At 34.0% G+C, this 23276-nt stretch overlaps 1 pseudogene; it reads left to right on the plus strand.

Annotated features, from left to right (window-relative positions):
* LOC141665608 (uncharacterized) overlaps nucleotides 1-23276 on the plus strand; it is a 149641-nt pseudogene that overhangs the window by 80456 nt on the left and 45909 nt on the right.

A 23276-nucleotide genomic window follows, 5' to 3' on the forward strand; every position in this document is an offset into this window, starting at 1 on the left:
TTCAATTCGTTGTTGAAGAGTTAATTGTTGTTGAGCTATAGCATTGGTTTGCTGTTGCAAGGTTTCCAGTAGTTGAAGAATATTTGGGTCTGTGGTGAAGGTGGTTGTTGGATTCTTCTTTTTGGGAGGCATGATCCTGAAATAAGAGTTGTGTTATAACAAATATGAATGATAAAATGATTCGAGGGTATCGCATGGCATTCTTGTTTACATATGGGGTCACGTTTCCAAATTAAGCAGATATGATGATAAAAACATAAAATAACAGTTGAGAGCAAATGGAACAATAGCACATAATTATTGAAATTTTAAAGGTCACAGTACATAGGATTGGGACATAGTCTGATTCTAGAAATAACAGGCTTATTTAAAGGAAAGACAGAAACAACTGGGGATTCCTTAGAGTTTGATAGTACAACAACATGAAAGGTAAATGGAAAGAACTAAGGCTCCACTCCATCTGAACGGGGCTTGGTAGACTTTTCCTCTCGAAGTGTCTTCACAATGCTCTGGAGCTCATCCGCCACCATCTGAATGACATACTGGCTGGTACGGTCCCGGTGCGCTGGCATCTCTTCAAGCTTAGTGTTGACGTACCCAACCAAGGTCTCAAGTCTCGCAATCATCTGCTCCTTGGGCTTCCCTTCGTAGTTTCGGCTGTCCGGATACACGTTCTTCAGTCGGTCTATCAGTCGGTCGTACTTGCCCTGAAGCATGTCGAACTCGCGCCTCAACTCAGCATACACGGAGAAAGCAATAGTGTCGTCCGTCCCAGAGGATGACGAGGAATGCGCCCTTTGCTGACAACCAATAAGAGGAGTATTAATAATAATTTACTTTACCTACTCTCTCGCATAGTATCTATAACCTACTCACAAGTCCTATAACCTATTTGGGCTGTTCAGGGACTCTAAACCGTAGCTCTGATACCAAAACCTGTCACACCCCCAACTTAAATAGCAAAATAGTTATAGTTATTACATCATTTTAATGAGTACTACACAACCAAAATCCAAGATCTTACAGTTTAGGGTTTGGAACAGCCCAACACTATCAACTATTACATCTGATTACAAATACCGAGTCCTCACACAGCTATTATTACTTATTCTACCTGGGCTCGAACATAAGCATCCGCATCACAGGTCTTACGGGCAGTCTGCTTGAATCTAACCATGGCTGCTAGCTGTAATATCAGGGTAAAGCAAGAAGTGAGCCAAAAGCTCAACAAGTGCTAACAATACAACGCGAAACATAAATCGAGATATACCTTTAGGAATGACAATGGAATGACATAATCAATGATAATCGAGAGATAAAACTTATGTGAGTTGGCATCATTTTGCTTGCATCAAAACAAATTTTAAAACCATTCTTAATCAAAATCATTTTATGACGCTACGGATTACAGCCGGTGATCAGCCGCGAAGTAATCCCGAACCTCGCTGGGTTCTAAAACATTATTGGGAATCCCTAGGCAACTTTTAAGCCTAATATAAGTGTGGAAAGGACTCGCGTCTCAGTCCAGATCCACCATTCAAGAAAACATTTGTCCCCCTTTGGGACTGAAAAATCCACGTTTTAATCATTTTAAAAACTGATGCCGATTTATGACAAAATTTCTTTCGACTGTAATTATTTTTATCAAGGGATTATAGATCAACTTGAAACACTGGAAATATGACTCTAAATCTCAGGGCCATGATCTAATAGACTTTACTATATTAGGGTAGTTGAGAGGTTTCCATAAACAAGAACTTAGACAAGGAAATTAAGCCAGGCTATTGGATAAGATGAAAGAGTAATGCCAAACTAGGCTTAAAGCAACGGATGTAGACAAGATATAGGTATTAGAACATCAAAAGATAGGCATCACTGGTTCCAATAGAATAAAGGTGTTAAAATATAAAGAAGGCGATCATCAGCTCAGTATATAACAGGGTATCAAGCTTTTAGGGTAAGGATAGGGTTATCAAACAATCATGAATGTATTTAAGAAATGATTGGCTTTTAGGTATCAAAATAAAGTTTCTATCGAGGCTATTTCAAGAGTTGAATCAAAGCATCAGGGTGCAACATCAAGATTTCTCAGGGATCAGTAGCATGATAAACAAAAGGATCAATAAGATATTATAACGCATCTCTAATTTATCATGGCATTAAACTATCATAAAAGACTTTTGAACTACTTGCAATATGTACTCGAGGGTTCATGGCATTTCTATGTAACTCAAAGATAAACAAAAGATACTCTTGATTTAAATATATCAAAATGACTCAGGATAATTGCATCGATATATATATGAACTGTTTACAGTAAATGCGAAGGTCAAGTTGAATCACTTGCCTTGAGATAGACTGGTCTGGTCTGACTGGTAGGAGCAACAACTGGAGCTTCACTCGACTTTTATGGCAAGTTTTCCCTCGTCTCGAGATCCTACATAATAATAATAATCCTCATTATAATATATTCTTTCCATCTTAACCTATTTACAACCCGAAATTAAACATGGATGGCACTTAGGCCTATACGCACTTAATTCATATCCACCTTTATATTTTCAAATGTACACATGTAGCCACATAATCACATATCGTATATTAATACCAAATAACATCATATACACCATAATGCCACACTAGGCTTGGATGATCTCGACTCACCACTCAAGTTACTTGGTCGCTAACTAGACGAAGTCTTCGAATTTGGGCTTCCTAACTCAATGTGCCTTTCCTAAATTATCCAAAACCTATTGACCTTCACTTGTGCCTTTTGTTCTACTGACCTTATACTATCTTACAACTATGGTGGTCGACCTAATACTCACTTCTAAGTGTCCTAAAACTATGCGATAAGTGAAAGTGCTCACTGGTGCAAATTTCAGAATGGTAACTAAGGTTTCTTGAGTGCATTAGACACTCTTAAACTACAAGTTTTTCTTCAAAATTTTTACACAAGACTCTCCTGACCTAAGGGCATCTCACAAGCTTGATGTGGCTCAAAGGCCTGGCTTGGGCCTTCTTGGGCCTAAGCTAAAAGTCCAAGGTTCCCCTGTTTTTCTGGGCAGAAAATGCCCTGACTTGAATTAACTTGCGACACATGGTTCTAGCTCATATCCTATGAACTATGGTTGGAAAAACTTCTCTGACACACCCTCTAACTAAGGCCCAATTGGGCCTAATGAGGGCCTACCCATGACATGGCCAAATCTCCCTATTTCTAAGTTGTAACAAAACTGTCCCCTGCTGGACAGATTTTGTTATTCTACTTGTGCACCTAACCAAATGACATGCAAACCTCCAATCAACTCCTAAAACCTATTATATATTCCACATACTAACTTCTGGTGGCTTGGGCCTCAAAGTGCACATCAATGACATGGTCAAAACTCGCTCTAAACCTCAGGGTACTAAACTGATTTTTCTGCAGAAACTATAACTCTCATTTTCCAAGGTTTTGACTTGACAAACCCAATTAACAACAACTAAATACTTAAACCAAGACCTATACTTGGTATTCTACTGAACTAACTCCCTTTTTCTCAAAATAACCTTGGTGAGATCATCCTTACCTAAGGTGCAACTATGGCAAAACGAAAGAGACTACTCTTAACAAATCGCAAATCTTCATGCTTTTGAAACAACAAGATATATATTTTTATAAAAGATAACCACAATTTATTACCATGCAACAAGAAGCATAAATCAATATTATCACATTATTCCTACTGAAATTAAGGCTCACTAACAAAATCTTTTCCAAATGATCAAAATCTTACAACAAACTAAGGGAATTCCACATGCATGCATGCCTTCGGGTTTTTCAAACCAAACAACATATTTTCTACATATATTCCATCTTAAAATTGACATGCAAGCCTAGCATAAGGTATACCTAGATGATCACTTAGCATGCAAGGAGTTTTATCAAATTTTCACCACAAAATTCAAGTCATTATCACATAAACATGCAAAAATTGAACAAAACAACAAGAATGATTTCAAGGACCATTCATTCGGCTCCCATATGGTCATGGCCGAATGAAATGGATGGAAATGGCCATTAAATCATCAAGAGTTTCCTTCTCAAGACTTGGCACTTATCCATTCATTGTAGTCCTCTCAAAAACAACCTTAAATCCATAAGAATCAAGATTGTATTTTGAGTTTCACTAAAACCTTTACATGCAACCCTTAAACTTAAACTTTCTACTCAAAACTCTTTGAAATATGAATGATCATGGTATGGGAGATAACATTTACTTGTATAAAGAGTAGAAGCTTGGTGGAGAAATGAAAAAAAAATGGGGAGGGGTGGTTCTCGGCTAAAGGCCGAGAGTGAGAGAGAGAGAGCCGAGAGTGAGGGAGGAGGAGGGAGAGAAGAGTGAGTGTGGTGTGGGTGATGAGTAAAAATGATCATGACTTTGCTTGTCTTATGGTTTTTGTATTGGCAAAAGTGAGTGGAATTAGGAATTGACATGATTAGCCTTCCACTTGAACTTGGTTGAATTTGCATGCAAGGGTAAAGAAGGTATTTGGCTAGGAAATAAGAGTTAGTGGGGTGGTTATTGACTCTTTAGCCCTTTTGGAATGTATGGAAGGAATTTGCATGCAAGGATAACTATGGAATTTGCTAATTATATTTATAAAGATTTATTTTTATAAAATAAAACACAAGTTCAAAAATTATAAAATTTATACCATAAAATAACTTGGATTTTTAGAGATTTTATAAAGTCACTTTCAAAATTTGTGAACAAAATATCTTTTAAAAGAAAATTTCTCCAAGGCTTAGAATATTCCTTATAAATCAAAAGTAAAGGAAATAATTAAAATTTTGCTTTGAAAAAAAAATCATGTATTACACATAAAAATTTTATAATGCAGAAATTCTCGCTTACACAATCGTACAATAATTGAACATATTTTTATTCGGCTTTAATATTATACCAAATCCACAATTAATATTACACGAAAATGCCGGTCGTAACACTTTTCCTGTCAATTTTTCATCCTGCAAAATCTGCATCTGAGTAACCTATTAGCTTAAAGTCTGATTCTCTATGATACCACAATCCCAGATCAGCTGTTCCCTTAAGATACTTGAAAATTCTTTTCACAACTGTTAAGTGAGGTTCTCTTGGATCTGCTTGAAATCTTGCACAAAGACAGGTAGCATACATGATATCAGGTCTACTAGCAGTTAGATAGAGTAGAGAGCCAATCATAACTCTGTAATCAGTAATATCTACTGATATACCAGTATCCTTATCCAATTTTGTTGCAGTGGCCATGGGAGTGGATGCACTTAAACAATCTTGCATTCCAAATTTCTTCAACAAATTTCTGGTGTACTTGGATTGACAAATGAAAGTGCCTTCTTCATTCTGCTTGACTTGAAGGCCCAGAAAATAGCTAAGTTCCCCCATCATACTCATTTGATATCTTGACTGCATTAGTTTGGCAAACTTCTTGCAAAGTCTGTTATTTGTAGAACCAAAAATGATATCATCAACATATATCTGCACCAAAAGTAAGTCATTTCCATGGTTGAGGTAGAACAGTGTTTTGTCAATAGTTCCTCTGTTAAATCCACTTTCCAGAAGAAACTGAGCTAAATTCTCATACCATGCTCTTGGAGCTTGCTTAAGGCCATAAAGTGCTTTATCAAGCCTGTAGACATGATTTGGAAATTTGGAATCTACAAAGCCTAGAGGTTGTTCAACATAGACTTCCTCTTCCAATTCTCCATTGAGAAAAGCACTTTTCACATCCATTTGAAAGACTGTAAACTTTTTGTGAGCAGCATAAGCCAAAAATATCCTTATTGCTTCCAATCTAGCAACTGGTGCAAATGTTTCATCATAATCACTTCCCTCCTGTTGAGAATATCCTTTTGCAACCAGCCTTGCTTTATTCCTTGTTATTATGCCATCACTATCAGTTTTGTTTCTGAACACCCACTCTGTACCAACAACAGATCTGTTCTTTGGTCTTGGCACTAGGGTCTAGACTTTATTTCTTTCAAATTCATTTAACTCTTCCTGCATTGCATACACCCAATCAACATCTTGAAGAGTTTCTTCCACTTTCTTTGGTTCAGTCTGAGAAAGAAAAGAATTATAGAGACATTCACTTGAAGTAGTTGTTCTAGTTCTGACACCTGCGCCAGGATTTCCAATTATTAAATCAGGTGTATGTGATTTAGTCCACTTCCTTGCAGATGGAAGATTTTCTCTAGAACTGGATGATCCCCCATGATCCATGTTGTCTTCATCAACATTTTCTGATGCTCCCTCTGAAATTATGCTCTCTGAGTTGGATCCTTCAGAATTTGAGTTTCCAGAATTATCAGGACTTGGCTCATCAGAACTTGATGAATCGAAACTTGAAGAGCCAGTTGTAGGTTATGATGCTTCTTGAGATGTGGTTGTATCTTCAGTATGATCCCCCTGCACAGGTGCATCTTTCTTTGGCGTAGTCACCACAGTTTCAATAACATTAGAGTTTAATCCATTAGAGTTTGCAGTATCAGGATTTAGACTGTCAGGATTTTCAGTAGCAGAATTTAAATCTTCATTTTCAAATCTCAGCTGATCATGATCATTGAAATCTTCAAGTCCAGTAATCTTCTTATCATCAAAAGAGACATTGATAGATTCCAAGACGACCCTTGTTCTTAAATTGTAGACTCTGAAGGCTTTTGTGGAAAGTGGATATCCAACAAAAATTCTTTCATCGGCTTTTAGATCAAATTTGGATAGTTGTTCAGGTTGAGTCTTAAGGACAAAACACTTGCATCCAAATACATGAAAATACTTCAGATTTGGCTTCTTTTTCTTCACCATCTCATATGATGTCTTTCCATGCTTGTTAATGAGTGTTGCATTTTGAGTAAAATAAGCAGTTTGCACAGCTTCAGCCCAAAAATAGGTTGGTAGCTTTGCTTCATCAAGCAATGTTCGTGCAGCTTCAATAAGAGTTCTATTCTTTCTTTCAACAACTCCATTTTGCTGTGGAGTTCAAGGAGCAGAAAATTCCTGCATGATTCCATGGTATTTGCAGAACTCTTCCATGATCAAATTCTTGAACTCAGTGCCATTATCACTTCTTATGATCTTCACAGAATCTTTGACCAATTTATTCAGTTGCTTGACATGATCAATCAAGATAGATGCGGTTTCACTTTTTGTGTGCAAGAAATACACCCATGTGTATTTGGTGAACTCATCCACTATGACCATAGCATATTTCTTCTTTGTAATAGACATGACATTCACTGGACTAAATAGATCTACATGTGGTAGGTGATAAGGCTCAAGAATTGATGATTCAGTCTTGCTCTTGAATGAAGATTTTCTTCATTTAGCCTTCTAACATGAATCACAAAGGCCATCAGGAGCAAATACTGACTTGGCAGTCCTCTCACAAGATCTTTCTTGACCAGTTCATTTATATTGTTGAAATTTAAAGGAGAGGGTTTCTTGTGCCAATTCTAGCTTTCTTCAATTGATGATCTACTCAACAGATAGATTGCAGAACCATCAGTACTTGTTGAAAGCTTGGCTTCATAAATGTTACCATGCCTGTATCCTTTCAGAACAACTTTGCATGTAGATTTGCTTACAACTCCACAGTGTTCTTCAAAGAAATCCACATGATAACCTCTGTCACACATTTGACTAACACTTAGCAGATTGTGTTTAAGTCCTGAGACAAGAGCTACTTCTTTAATGATGACATTCCCAAGATTGATATTGCCATGTCCCAGTTTTTTTCCAATATTGCCATCTCCATAAGAAACACTTGGGCCAGCTTTCTCCACAAAGTCTGATAGCAGGGCTTTATTTCCAGTCATATGTCCTGAGCATCCACTGTCCAGAACTAGGATGTTTTTCCTGTTGCCCTGCAATCACAAAGACCACTAATGATTAGTTTTAAGGACCAAGACTTTCTTGGATCCTTTGGCCTTATTAAGTTTGTTAACATTTGCAGCGGATTTAGCATCAGAGTTTATGTTAACATTTTTCTTATCAGCATTTAAACTATCAGACTTTGTATCAGAACTTACACTAGAAGGAACAATGCTAACTTTCTTTAAAGAAGGTTTTATTTGATAATAATCATAGTACAAACTATGATATTCCTTACAAGTATAAATGGAATGCCATAAACTACCACAATGAAAACAAGGATTTTGTGGCCTATATCTAACAGACTGGCTCTTAACTCCTGACTTTGAAGGTAAGGAGTTTATGTTCTTATTCTTCCTGCAAAAAGAAGCCAGATGGTTAGAACTTCCACAGTTATGACATGTTTTTCTAGGAGCATTAGGAACAGGCTTATAATCATTACTTTTATTCACACCTTTCTTTCCATTCCTATTTTTCCTAGGTGACTTTACCTTGTTTACATTCTTAACATCTTTCAGCTTATGCTTAAGCTGCTTCTTAGTCATTAAGCCTACGTTAACTTCAGTTGGCTTTTCCTGTTTTAGTTTCTCAAAAGTTAATTCCTCTTTAACTTCTGATTTCTCAGTATCATACTTTACAGCTACAAACTTAACAAGTTTTACCTTTGGCTCTTGTTTAACAACTATAGGCTTAATTTCTACAGTTCCTTTATCATTCTTGTCATCTCCATAACATAAGCCCTCTTTCCAGTTTTCACTACTTTACAGATTCTGAGTTGTTCTGCCAGAGTTAGTCCAAGTCCTGATTATCTCTCTTTCCTTTTCTAACTCAGTTTTTAGAGATTCATTCATTTTAAGTACTTCATCCCTAACATAGAATGCATCATCTTTATCTTTCTGAGTTTGATGGAACATGACTAACTCTTTTTCTTAATAATCATTCCTCTTTTTACAAGCAAGATTTTCAGAAGTTAATCTTTCACATGTTAAAGTTTGATCTCTATAACTAATGAACATGGTTTTAAGATATCTTCTCAACTCATTAATATCATCAGTATGAAAGGCATAAGTAGTTTGAGGTACCTTTAACTCAGCAGCTTTAGAACTGCTATCAGCATTTGCCATCAAGGCATAGTTCACCTCACTTTCAGAATCTGAAGTGTCTGTCCAGCTTTTCTTCTTTGTGACAAGAGCCTTGCCTTTGTCACTCTTCACTTTCTTGCAATCAGGAGATATATGGCCTTTCTCACCACAGTTGTAGCATTTGACATTTGTGTAATCTCCTCTGTCAGACTTCCCTCCTTTGCATTCAGATTTTCTGAAACTCTTCTTATTAGAACTTGCACCTTTCCTGGAAAATTTCTTTCCCTTCCTGAATTTTCTGTATGCAATCCTTGTGATTCCTTTCACCATAAGAGCATACAGCTTCATCATCTCTTCATCAGCATCCATCTCAGGCAAGCTTTCAGTTTCTTAGTCATCATCACTATCAGAATTTGATGACTCAGTATTAGACTTTGTGATGAGCGTTTTTCCCTTGCCTTTCCTTGAGGTAGCTACTTTGGGGGATTCTTCCTCAGCCTTAAGAGACACTGTCCTTGACTTTCCTCTTTTCCTCTTGCTTCTTTGTTCCATCTCAAGTTCATGAGTCTTGAGCATCCCATAAATTTCATCAAGAGTTATTTCTTCAAGATTATAGCTGTCTCTTATAATTGTGGCCTTCAAATCCCAGCTTTCAGGAAGAGCTAACAGGAATTTAAGGTTTGAATCTTCAAGATCATACTCCTTATCAACTAGTGACAAATCATTCAAGAGTTTGACAAATCTGTCATATAAATCAGTCATTGACTCATTAGACTTTGAGTCAAAGTGTTCATACTCTTGAGTGAGTATAGTCTTTCTGTTCTTCTTAATCGACTCAGTTCCCTGGCATCTTGTCTCCAAGGCATCCCATATCTCCTTTGCAGTCTTGCAGTTAATTACCCTGTTTGACATTACATTATCAATGGCACTATACAGCATGTGTCGTACCGTAGCATCCTTAGCAATTGATGCTATATCTTCAGCAGTGCAATCACTCTTCTCCTTTGGTACAGACTTTGCTACTTCACCTGCAACTGCAACAGTGAGTTTGGTTGGCTTGTGAGGTCCTTCATTGATTCTGTCAAGATATTCTAGATCTATAGCTTCCAGAAACATAGTCATCCTCACCTTCCATATGGGGTATTCAGATGGTTTCAGTATGCGAACTCTAATAGCCTCATATCAACTATGGATTTGAGTCTTTGGAGGTTCTTCAGTTTTGGTGGGCTTGGTTGGAGTTTCTGCTTCAGACATGATTGTTTTTGGATCTTAAACTATTTGTGTGTTAACAGATAGGCTCTGATACCACTTGTTAGGTCACACACACTATAGAAGGGGGGTTGAATATAGTGTATAGCACAATCAAATCGAATTCAAAGAATACAAGTAACAGAAAACAAACTTTATTAAACTTTGTTACAATATAGAACTGTCCTCTCTCAGTGATGAACAAAATATCACAAGAGCTGCTAGGGTTACAATGAATATTATTCTCGATTATGATAACACTTATAGTGTAAACCCTATGTCTGTGTTTATATACTACACAGTTACAAGATAATCACTAATTGATATGGAATATAATTCTGCTTCATAAAATATATCAATCAGTTATCCTTTCTTCCAAGCATTCTATTCTTCATAGAATTCCTTCTTCATGCATATCTCTTCTTGCGTTTGTCTTGATCTTCTTCCTTTCAATCAGTCGCCTCCCTTATCTGAAAGTCTCCTTAGGTCCTGATATTATCTCCTGATAAATATCTCCTGAACCTCAAGTTCTGATAACTTAAGTTCTGACTTCAGTATAAGTGCTGATATCCAGTTAAGTACTGATTTATCCTGTTTAAGTAAGATCTGAAAACTAAACACAAATCATATTAGACATGACATTATCAAATATATCTAACATTTTATAATACTAACCTTAACCCTCTACCCATTCCCGACAATCTAGGCTTGTTTCAGGGACTAATAACTTGTAGCTCTAATACCAAACATGTGACGCCCTCCAAACCCGGGTCAGAAGTTTCTGGTTCATAACACACACACACTCAATATATATAAATACCTGCTTATGAATGTAATATATGCAAAAACCCTACTTACCATAATCATGGATCGCAATAGGTTAAAATATAAAAATAAGCCACAATCTTAACTTTTATTACATCGTACCAAATCCCAACTAGTTCCGCTTACAACTGATAATGATGTCATTCTTACAATCTTACATAACTCATCTACATTATAAAGCTCCTGTTAACTCGGTCCATCTTATCCTGTACTCCTAGCTCGCACACTGGACTGGGAATCTTCGTTATCAACCATTTCCTTTTCAACTGTAAAATAACATAACATATTTGCAAGAGTGAGCAAACTAGCTCAGCAAGTCATAATAGCAATAACTAAGGTTCAACAATGATCAGTGGAAATGATTTATGAGAATCAAGTTTCTGGATAATCAATGAATAGAATTGGATATTCTTTTCATTTTTTTAAAAACCAAGTTTAGGTCGTTGATCAGTCACGCACTAACCCCGAGCAAGGCTCCCGGCTTTGCTTTATATACTGGATCCAAGGCACGCATTGGCCTAATATGACCACGAATCTGGTCTGACCACGAATCTGGTCTGACCACGAATCTGGTCTGACCACGTATCTGGTCCACATTTATAAAACCATCCAATTCTAAAACAATTCAATAGGATAACCATTGCAATTCAATAAAACAAAATCATAATCAACATTGATAAAGCATTTATCTCAAAACATAAAACATTTCACAGGTATCACCAGGGTGTATCAAGGTGTAAATATGAAGAAAGGATTTAAGCCTAATGAAAAATCAAGTATTGGAAGAACAATGGTTCAATGATAATACAAGGTATTGACCTTTAATGTGTTAAGGTATTCCAGAGTGTATAAGTTTTTGCATACTCAAGAAATTCTATTAAAATATTGGGTTTATAGGGTGTATGTATTTATGGAGTAGTATTGTATATGTTTGGCTCGTATCTGAGAATTCAACAATCAATGGTTTCTGAAGAATAAGGCTTATGGCTCAAGATCAAAAAGAATCAGGGTTCAAAGTTAAATAGTTTAAAGTGCTTGCAATATAAAACAAGATTTATTTTGAATAATAACAACATGTTATGAGAAAGTTCATAAATATTCGCAATATATCTCGAAGAACGGTTCAGAAGGACTTGCCTTATCATAGATGATTTCCAACTTTACTTGTACTCATCTAACAGTTCTACTCATCATTCATTTTCCTTCTTTTTCTATGCCATGCTTTTATTCATCAATCACTTGCCTTCTCTTTCTATGCTTTAATTCTATTTACGAATCACTGACTTTCTTTGTCTATGCCTCACTTACTCTGCTAGGCATCATAACCATCTATCAATATTCAATCTCATATTAGTCTAATCGTCACATAGACGTCATAAGCTTTTATCTACCCTTCGTTTTACCCAAATCCGATTTACGGATTGAAAGTTATGACCAAAACGGTCAAACAATAACCACATAGGCAGATAACATGTAGCACATAGCATGCAAGATATTCAATCGAAATAATTTTTCAAAGAAGATTCGGGGTCAAAATGATTTTTCAGGTATTTAATACGAATTTTTGAACATTTTTCGGAATTAAAATTGGACTCCGAATCATCTTATATTTAAATAATAGGGTTCGAACACCCGAATCTGACTTTAAAATAATTTTATAATAATTATCGAGCCTTTAAAAAAAAATTAAAATAATATTTTAAAACTCGAAAATATTTTTCGGAATTTTTAAATCAATTTTAAATAATTAAATCCAATTAAATAATCAATTAAAATTAATTAATAACTAATTAAATTAATAATCAATTAATATTTAAATTAAATGACTAATTAAATAATTAATTATTAACTAAAATTAATTAATTGATTAATATTTATATTAGAATAAAAATAATTTTGAGAATTGAAAATATTGATTTTTAAATTTTTAAATAAATAAAAACAATTTCTGTAAATAATTGTAACAAGAAAATGTCATTTTTATAAATAACTAAAACAAGAATATCATTTTTGAAAATTTTGGAAAAGCCGGGGACTAATCTGTAAAATTCACAAAACCACAGGGGTTGGACGGTAATTCCACTGTCGTCATCCCCGTTCGCCGGCTTCGGTGGTCGGCCGCCATTAACGGCGGCCACCAAGCTTTCCGACCACCTTTAGATCAACCCAGAATCCAGCCAAAATAACAGGGATAGATGATTACTCCTCCAGAAGCTGAATTATGAAATCAAAATCGCCAGAAAAGCAGCGAATCGGCCAAAAATTCTGGTCAAACTTCGCCGCCGGCGAAGCTTCCTTAGAACCGGTGATCGATTTCGGCTTCCCCTGCTAATACGGTACCTAAGTATCAATTCATTTTCACATGATCTGTTTAATGGTGTAAGTCTTAGGTTCCCAGGTTTAACAAATCGAAAATCCGGCCAAAGGTATGAGTTTTCTGGTGAAATTATTCTAGAACACGAAGAACATTCAAACTCAAAGATCAAATCAACTATTCTACATGTTATTGAACTCAATTTTTGACATATAATATACCAAATTGACCAGGAAGAAAAGATCGACACAATTATGCCATCAAATCATATCAAAAACATCAAGAATAAAAATTCATAATTTAATCCATAATTAAATCAAATTAAAATAATTAAATTAGAAAAATACCTTGATTTCTGGGCAAAAACTGATGGTTGATTCTGAAAGAGGATTTCGAGAGTTTCTCTTTGATATATTGCACGCCCGAATCGGAGTTTGATAACGCCTTCGTTTGCGCAATTGATTTTCAAGAATACAGTGTTTTAATAAAGTTTTCTTTGGTTTTCAGGGTTTGTACTGTCTGATTATGATTTTTGCGCATGAAAATGAAATAAGAAAGGGTTATTTATATATACAAAATATTAGTACGTTATGGATCGTGTTGGATCGATAAATACGTTTGTTTTGGATAAACATTATCCTTTTTGGATAAACACTATCTTATTTTAGATAAGTACTATCCTATTTTGGATAAGCACTATCCTATTTTGGATAAACGTTATCCTATTTCGGATAATTATCAAAACCGGGCTTTTATAAAATGATTGTACAAAGATAATGTTATTGAAAAGGGTTAGCGTATTGAAAATATCGCGTCGGGCCGCGCATGGGTCAAACCGTAATCCGGATCGAAAAAGTCAAAACACAAAAAATGTCTGGAATTACCAGATTATGTTAGGAAGGAGTTTTCGGAAGAGTTTCGGGTTGTAAAAATATAAAAACGGTTGAGGTCGGACGATTCCCGGCTTTAGAAAATGATTTTGTAATTATTCAGAAAATAATTAATCAATTTATTAATCAATATAAAATCATATACTCCAAAAATTACAAGAAAAATACTTTAATTATCTATATTTTATTCTGTACATAAAATTAACATACTTATACTTTACCACATTTGAACATTCAAATAATATCACCAATAATCAAATAATTCACCAAAAAATCACATAATAATCATTTATTGATAAAATAATTAGACGTCATGTCCCGGATATTACACCATAGCCTTTTTTTGTGTGTGTTTCATCTTCTGTGTTTGTTGCTTGTATGAATATATTAGTTCAATTTATATGAAATCTGAAATGTATTTTCCTTTTCTTTTATCCTCTTATTTGTTCACTTTCTCTTTTTCTGTCAGTTTGTTTTTCCCTATGTACTAATATATTGATACAGGTTCATGCAAATGTTTGTTTGGAAAGTGTTGTTGTTACTCAGACATTGGAGTGGAAGCTACATGCTTTTGATGTTCTAGCTGAGTTTGATGGGAAGAATCAAGTTGCTTCCATGGGACCCATGCTGGTCTTTTCTGTTTGGATGCTGTAGTAGTTGATTGGAGTTTTGTATAATCTTTCATGCGGTGCATTTTATTATCTTATCTGATTTCAAGTTTGAGAAAGATATATTATTGTAATAACTAAAACTGGGGATGGCTTCATGAATTGAGTGTTCACTAATTACAACGATTATTTAGGGTTGAAGTAGTTACTTCTGCTATTAAGTTTTGAGAACTGTATAAACCTTATAAGTTCCTGGATCAGTGTAGTTTGTGTTCATGAAGTAGATAAATTTCCGATGATGTTATAGTGTAGAAGCTCTTGGTAAACAGTCTATTATAGACTTACAGTTTGCTTGCACTACTTGTGATGTCGTCAGCATTAACTCATTCCATTAGTGAAGTTGTAAAGACTCTTCAGTTGCCAAGATCGCCATGTTTAATCACATATAGCAAATATCTATTAAAGATTTATTTGGGTGTGTACTTACTTTAAATACCATCTTTGACGCAGCAATATGAATGGCTTGTTGGTTTACAATACAAGCCAATGGAGTTGGTAAAGTCTGACTGGGCAACAATTAGAAAATCTCCACCTTGGGCTATTGATTCTTGGGGTTTGGGTAAGTTGTAGTACTATTTATCTTTTGTTCCTTTTTTGTTTCAATTGGAATATCTATAGCAGGAATGTAACTTTTTATTTATTTAAATTTTTTAGGTTGTCTTATTCATGAACTCTTTTATGGTACGAAATTGAGCAAAAGAGAAAAGCTGCGTGAGACTACTTCTATACCAAAGGAGAGCTTGCTATATATGTTCATAAAGCACAGGTTCATATTGATCTACTAATAATCCAATTTGTTCGTGGACTATATACTCTTTTAGTCTAAATTATTTTTTAGCTGGAAAATGTTGCATGTATGCTTACATTTTGTTTTTTTTGCTTATAAAGTTCTCAGTTAAAGATTCATTTTCATTTACATATGTTTATTTATTCATGTCTCACAGTCTCTACTTCCTGATTATCAGAGGCTCTTGAGCTCCACCCCTTCTCGCAGGTTGAATTCATCGAAGCTCATAGAAAACTGCGGTAAGTTTTACTTTCTTCAGTGAATTAACATAATTTATATATATGTTTAAAGTTGTGAGTCTTAACACTAGCCGGGAAATTTATTGTTATTATTGATTAATGCGGAGCTTCAGACCAATTCTAGTATTGAGAATATTTGTCAAGAAAGTTGATGCAAGAATTTAGGTGTGTTGTATTGGAACCATATATTGTTTATTACTGTTCTCACTACAAGAAATTTGTAATCAGACAACGGTTGATAAACAACGGTTAAAAAAAACCGTCGTCCTAAAAATTTATACAACGGTGAATTGATTTTGCAGAAAAAACAGTTGTGTGAGCTCCAGAACAAACAACGGATATTCATCTTTTTTAAACTGTTGTACAAGATGTATCCTCTCATCGAGTCAGACAACAGTTTTTTAAATATAGTGTTGTTGTAGATCTTTAATACAACGATTACAAACCGTTGTTACTATGTTAACGTATAGGGATATAAGACAACGGTTTTGACATTATATTGTGTAATTCAGACAATGCTTTTTCAGAAAGGTTGTCCTCTAAACCATCAAACAACGGAATGAAACAGTTGTCTGAAGAATTTCAATGGGTACCACGTATTGAGGTGGCAGCACGTGATAGGTGGTAAATCATTCACAAGGATTGCTGAGGTGGCGAAATGAGAGTTCTTCATTGATATGAGATTTGATATCAGCCGTTAGATCAAAAAATAGTTGAATTCTTATACAACGGTTTTATGTTAAAACAAAACTGTTGTCTTAGTTGGTCTTATACAAGCTTTTGGATATTACGTTGTGTAATTCACACAACAGTTTTTAGAAGGGTTGTCTTAGCAACCTTCATACAATGGAATAAAACAGTTGTCTGAAATAGTTGTTTTATAATTTCAATGGGCACCACCTGATGAGGTGGCACCCCATGATAGGTTGTAAACATTTTACTCGGATTGCTGAAGTGTCGAAATGACAACCATTGATTGAAATGAGATTAGATATTAGCCGTTAGATTGAAAAAAGCTGACATGCTTACACAACGGTTTTGTAATAAAAAAAAGCGTTGTCTTAGTTTATCTTTACACAATGGTGTTTCAAGGAAACCATTGTAAAAGTATTACTATATAAAATAAGATTCCTGGTTTACAAGATTAATTTTTAAAATAATTTTTTTGACAATCCAACCGTACGGATGTTAAGATATGTCAATTTTAGTCATTTGAAAAAATTATTAACAAATTTGAAATCCATCTTGCATGTCAGGATTAGAAAAATCCAGTAAAAGTACCACTCCTGACAACGAGACTCGTTCCCGATTTATAAGATTAATTTTAAAAATGATTTTTTGACGATCCAACTGTACAGATATTAAGATATATCAATTTTAGTCATATGAAAAAATTATTAAAAAATTTGAAATTCATCTTGCATGTCAGGATTAGAAAAATCCAGTAAAAGTACCCCTCCTAAAAACGAGACTCGTTCCTCATTTACAAGATTAATTTTTAAAATTTTTTTTTCGATGATCCAACCATACGGATGTTAAGATATATCAATTTTAGTCATATGAAAAAATTATTAAAAAATTTGAAATTAATCTTGCATGTCAGGATTTGAAAAATCCAGTAAAAGTACCACTCCTGACAATGAGACTCGTTCCCGACTTACAAGATTAATTTTTAAAATGATTTTTTAGACGATCCAACCATACGTATGTTAAGATATATCAACTTTAGTCATATGAAAAAATTATTAAAAAATTTGAAATTCATCTTGCATGTCAGGATTAGAAAAATCTAGTAAAATTACCCCTCCTAACAACGAGACTCGTTCCCGATTTACAAGATTAATTTTTAAAATGATTTTTTCGACGATCCAACCATATGGATGTTAAGATATATTAATTTTAGTCATAAGAAAAAATTATAAACAAATTTGAAATCCATCTTGCTTATCAGGATTAGAAATATCCAGTAAAAGTACCCCTCCCAACAACGAGACTCCTTCCCGATTTACAAGATTAATTTTTAAAATGATTTTTTGACGATCCAGCCGTATGGATGTTAAGATATATCAATTTTAGTCATAAGAAAAAATTATAAACGAATTTGAAATCCATCTTGCATATCAGGATTAGAAAAATCCAGTAAAAGTACCCCTCCCGACAACGAGACTCCTTCCCGATTTACAAGATTAATTTTTAAAATGATTTTTTCGACGATCCAACCGTACGGATATTAAGATATATCAATTTTAATCATATAAAAAAATTATTAAAAAAATTGAAATTAATCTTGCATGTCAGAATTTGAAAAATCCAGTAAAAGTACCCCTCCTGACAACGAGACTCGTTCCCGATTTACAAGATTAATTTTTAAAATGATTTTTTCAACGATCGAACCGTACGGATGTTAATATATATCAACTTTAGTCATATGAAAAAATTATTAAAAAATTTGAAATTCATCTTGCATGTGAGGATTAGAAAAATCTAGTAAAAGTACCCCTCTTGACAACGAGACTCCTTCCCGATTTACAAGATTAATTTTTAAAATGATTTTTTCGATGATCCAACCGTACGGATGTTAAGATATATCAATTTTAGTCATAAGAAAAAATTATAAACAAATTTGAAATCCATCTTGCATATCAGGATTAGAAAAATCCAGTAAAATTACCCCTCCCGACAACGAGACTCCTTCCTGATTTACAAGATTAATTTTTAAAATGATTTTTCGATGATCCATCAGTACGGATGTTAAAATATATCAATTTTAGTCATAAGAAAAAATTATAAACAAATTTGAAATCCATCTTGCATATCAGGATTAGAAAAATCCAGTAAAAGTACCCCTCCCGAGAACGAGACTCCTTCCCGATTTACAAGATTAATTTTTAAAATGATTTTTTCGATGATTCAACCGTACGAATGTTAAGATATATCAATTTTAGTCATATGAAAAAATTATTAAAATATTTGAAATTCATCTTGCATGTCAAGATTAGAAAAATCTAGTAAAAGTACCACTCCCGACCACGAGACTCGTTCCTGATTTACAAGATTAATTTTTAAAATATTTTTTTCGACGATCCAACCGTACGGATATTAAGATATATCAATTTTAGTCATATGAAAAAATTATTAAAAAAATTCAAATTCATCTTGCATGATATAAATAGAAAAAATTAATGTGTACTACTCAACAACACGAAATTGATGGATGATTTATAAAATAGTTTTTTTTAATATGTGTCTCTTCAATTATACAAATATTAAAATATTTTGACACTAATCATTATAAAAATAAATAATAAATTTGAAATTTATACTCACTTTGATTTTGTTCTTAGTTAAATGAAAAATTAATTATTTAAGAAATAACTATTTAAAATATAATTTTTTAATAATATCGTACCAATATTTTCTTTCCCTCGGTCACTCAATCATTTCCCCCCATCATAAAATTTTGTTTCCCCCCTTTACTTCTAAATCTGATAAAATATCTCCCCCTTTTACTTTCAATCTCAGACCTCATCTTACTTATATCTACATCTCTCCGATTAGGTCTCCAGCTTCAGTCTCCACCTTTATTCTTGATTGATAACTTTTCATTCCGTCTTGGTTAACTCTTTCTCTCTCTCTCTCCCTCTCTATCTTCAATTGAAACATATTGATTTAATAAACAAACCCCAGTTGCTTCTTCTACTCCCCTTTTCAATTCCTCTGCTCTCCGTAAATCATTTACATCTCTCTCCATTTCTTCTCGCTCCTCTCGTAGCTTAGTCGTCAAGGCTGTAAGTTTTTCTTATTTTTATATATTTATTACATTTGTGATTTGTGAGTGTTGTAGTTTAGAGTTGACCATACAAGTGTTGGTGTTAATTAATTGGGCAGATTTATGTTTAATTTTGTTTCCGATTTGTGTGTTGTTTAGAGTGAGCTTCCTCTGGTTGGAAATGTAGCTTCGGATTTCAAAGCTGAAGCTGTTTTCGATCAGGAATTCATCAATGTAAGTACCTAGATATAAGAGTTTTCATACCATTTTCTACTCTCAATATTACTAGTTTTTATAAATTGAGCGTCTCTTTGTACTTGGAGTTGTTCTAATTGAGCACGATGCCTTGTTCTGGCTGATTATTACATTATTATTGTCTTATAACACTTTTGTTTTGATGTCTTGTTTAATTGAGATGTATGTTATGAGAGCATACAATGAAAGCATGCAGAATACGATGAGAGTTCAATCCACTAGTTGTATCGTCCTTTGCTGATGGGCTCTGGTGCACAAAAGTGGGTTGTAACCCTTCAAAGGCAATGCGACTTTTTGGCAACCATAATGTCCTCTGCTGGACCCAGTGAAGACCATTCAGTTCAGTTGGTATCCCTTCGTCTCGCCTTATTATTTGATTACCTGTAACAGCTAGGTATTGATCTATAGTATTCATAAAAAATAGTGATCACACCTAACGGTAAGAGAAGCATGGCAAAACTGGTGCAACGCATAACTCCTAACTTATGTGCTAGAGTTTGTGCAACAATGCACAAATGGGAAGTTGTTCAAGTTGGAAATATGGGTGAAGATGCAAGGTTGATGATACGGAGAGGTGCTCGCGGACCAGGAGAGCCCTCTGGCATAATTTTGAGTGTCGCATTGTCTGTTTGGATTCCTGTCCAACCGAAACAATTGTTTGATTTACTGCAGAATGAAGAACTGAGGAGTCGATGGGATCTTTTGTCCCATGGTGGTCAATTGCAATAAATGGTCTGCATTACTAAGGGACAAGATTCTGGAAACAGAATCTCTCTTTCATGTGCTAATGTGAGTTCATATAATCATTTTAAAATGGTACTCATGCATCACACAAGTCAAGCAGTATCAATATAGGCTGCATTTCTAAATACTCACAGTATTTTGACTAATCAATTCCTATATAAAAGAAGAAATGATTTTTTGATCGAACATGACTTCTTTCCCAATGTGTTATCCTATCCTATTTTATTTTATCTCAATTTTTCTAGCTATATGTGAATGAACATATTGACCACATATATGTGAAACTTTATATAATCAAGCACATGCCTGACTTCTACGTGTTTGTGTTCTCAGGTTAAACTCTCCGACTATAAACAAAATGATGCCTCATGTTGTGGTAGATATTGGGGCGGTTTGATTCTTGTACTAAGTTTTATATAAAGATCCAGTATCCTGAACAATTTAGGGAAATGAGTACTTGGGCAGACCCTGTTGAATATCACGATTCTGTTTCTATAATGGTTTAATCTACTCCTGGATTACTTGATGAACCAAAATTCGATTTGTATCTTTTAGATGATAACACTGCTAGGTGGATAAAGAAGAGCAAGGTTGAGTTTATCACATAAAGCATCACCTAATTCAGAAATAAGATGCAGCAGAAAGGTGATCATCTCTATCTCTATCTATCTCTCCACATGAAATAAATATATATATTATGAATCATTACGTGTATAATTTTTATCTATTTTTTTTTAATATTATTAGCATTGACATCCGATTTTAAATAGCAACTAAAACCAATTATCTGTTTCACGTTGACCACAAAATACAGATGCAATTAGTTTCTGCCAAAAAATAAAATTGCAGAACAATAAAAGTACATGTTCATGCACATTAGTTGCCAAACCACTGGGCAAAGGTTCTGCCATTACTAAAACATCTGCAAGGTAGTCCATCTGTAAAAGAAGTGTAGCTCTATCTCCTACTGAGTATAGATCTTCATGTGTAAGAACAAACAAACAGCCCTGTGCTTAATACAAAGTAAAAGAAATTGTATCCACTCAAAAAAATATTGCAAACTATTTGAGAAATACAAAGTCTGCATGCCTGTTATTAATAGGAAGAGCCCTTCAGCTGATTGTTGCCAACGAATCAGGGTTAGCCATGTTGAGTGCATTTGCCCTGTTATTACGCCTAATCTATTAGCTCATAATTTTCTTACCAAAATACTTAACTAGTTGTGTTTGTAACTAAATCCTGGATTCAAGTTTCTTGCCTTAAGTATGTACATGGATTGCATATGGGAATATAAATTTCAGGTTTTACTCTTTATTTTCTATTTTCTTCTCTGCCTCCATTTTAACTATTCTAGAAGTTTTATATATTCCTCTCATATGCGTGTAATTCTTGATGCAGCAAACCTAAACCTACATGTATGATACTTGGAACAAGAACATGATGGGCAAGAACAAGAACTAGGGCTAGGCGTACCAATGGAGTGAACATTCTCTTGCTTTTCGGGCAAAAACAACGGAATATGTATGCAAATTAGTTATTGTGTACCTTAATGAGCATGTTTAGAAATAGATTTGAAGTTATAGTTGTAATTCTTGTAGAGAACCTTTGTATTATAAATTTAATTTCAATTGTGAAATAACAATTGAATTAATATAATATCATTTTATTTTAAAATTGATTTATTTTAAATAATGAGATTAATTTTATAAACATTGTGTGAAACCCACTTAAAAATGATGAAAACTGTTGTATGTCTCACTGCACATATTTTTTTAAAAAAAACTGTTGTCTTTTGATATTCTTTGCAATGGTTTAAATTTTTTACACCATTGTCGTTTAAACAAAAAACATTCATGACAACGGTTTTAACTAGTTAAAAGAAGTTTATAAACTGTTATTTATGAAAATATCTAATAAGTTAACAACAATGGTTTTTCTACAAAACCATTGTTGTTAAGTTAGGTAGACAAGAGTTGAATAAAGAAACAGTTGTTTAAAAAATTGTCTAACAATGGTTAATAAAGAGTAACCGTTGTGCCTTCTTGATTGTAACCAGTATTGAAAAATGTTGTTAAATCTCGCTTATTACAAGTGTATAAACAACCGTTGTCCAACCTTCGATCACACGAGTGTTGGATAGACAACGGAAACTCTACATCTCACACAACGGCAAAAAAATAGTTGTATGATTGCAAATATGTTGTAGTGTCTATGTCTATTTTTTGTTTGTTTAGGTTTCATGATCCATATGTACTTGTGAAATTATCATATATATGTTTGATTTTTATGTGAGTTTCCATGTGAGAAGGATTGTTTTAATGCCCATATATTTCACATATGAATAATATCTACCAATATTGTAGCAATATTTATTTAAGCACACATTTACTCGATATATAGCATCTTTCAATGTATGATGAAAGAGCAGAGAAATACAAAAACATAAATATAAGGGAATCTTTAGGCTTGGTGGATGTCGGGTACATAAATATCTTTGCTTTTTAGTCGAGATTAAGAATAGTTTGGATTTCTTATGTCCAAT

The sequence above is a fragment of the Apium graveolens genome, chromosome 6 (genome assembly GCF_009905375.1).
Source record: "Apium graveolens cultivar Ventura chromosome 6, ASM990537v1, whole genome shotgun sequence".
Lineage (NCBI taxonomy): Eukaryota > Viridiplantae > Streptophyta > Magnoliopsida > Apiales > Apiaceae > Apium > Apium graveolens.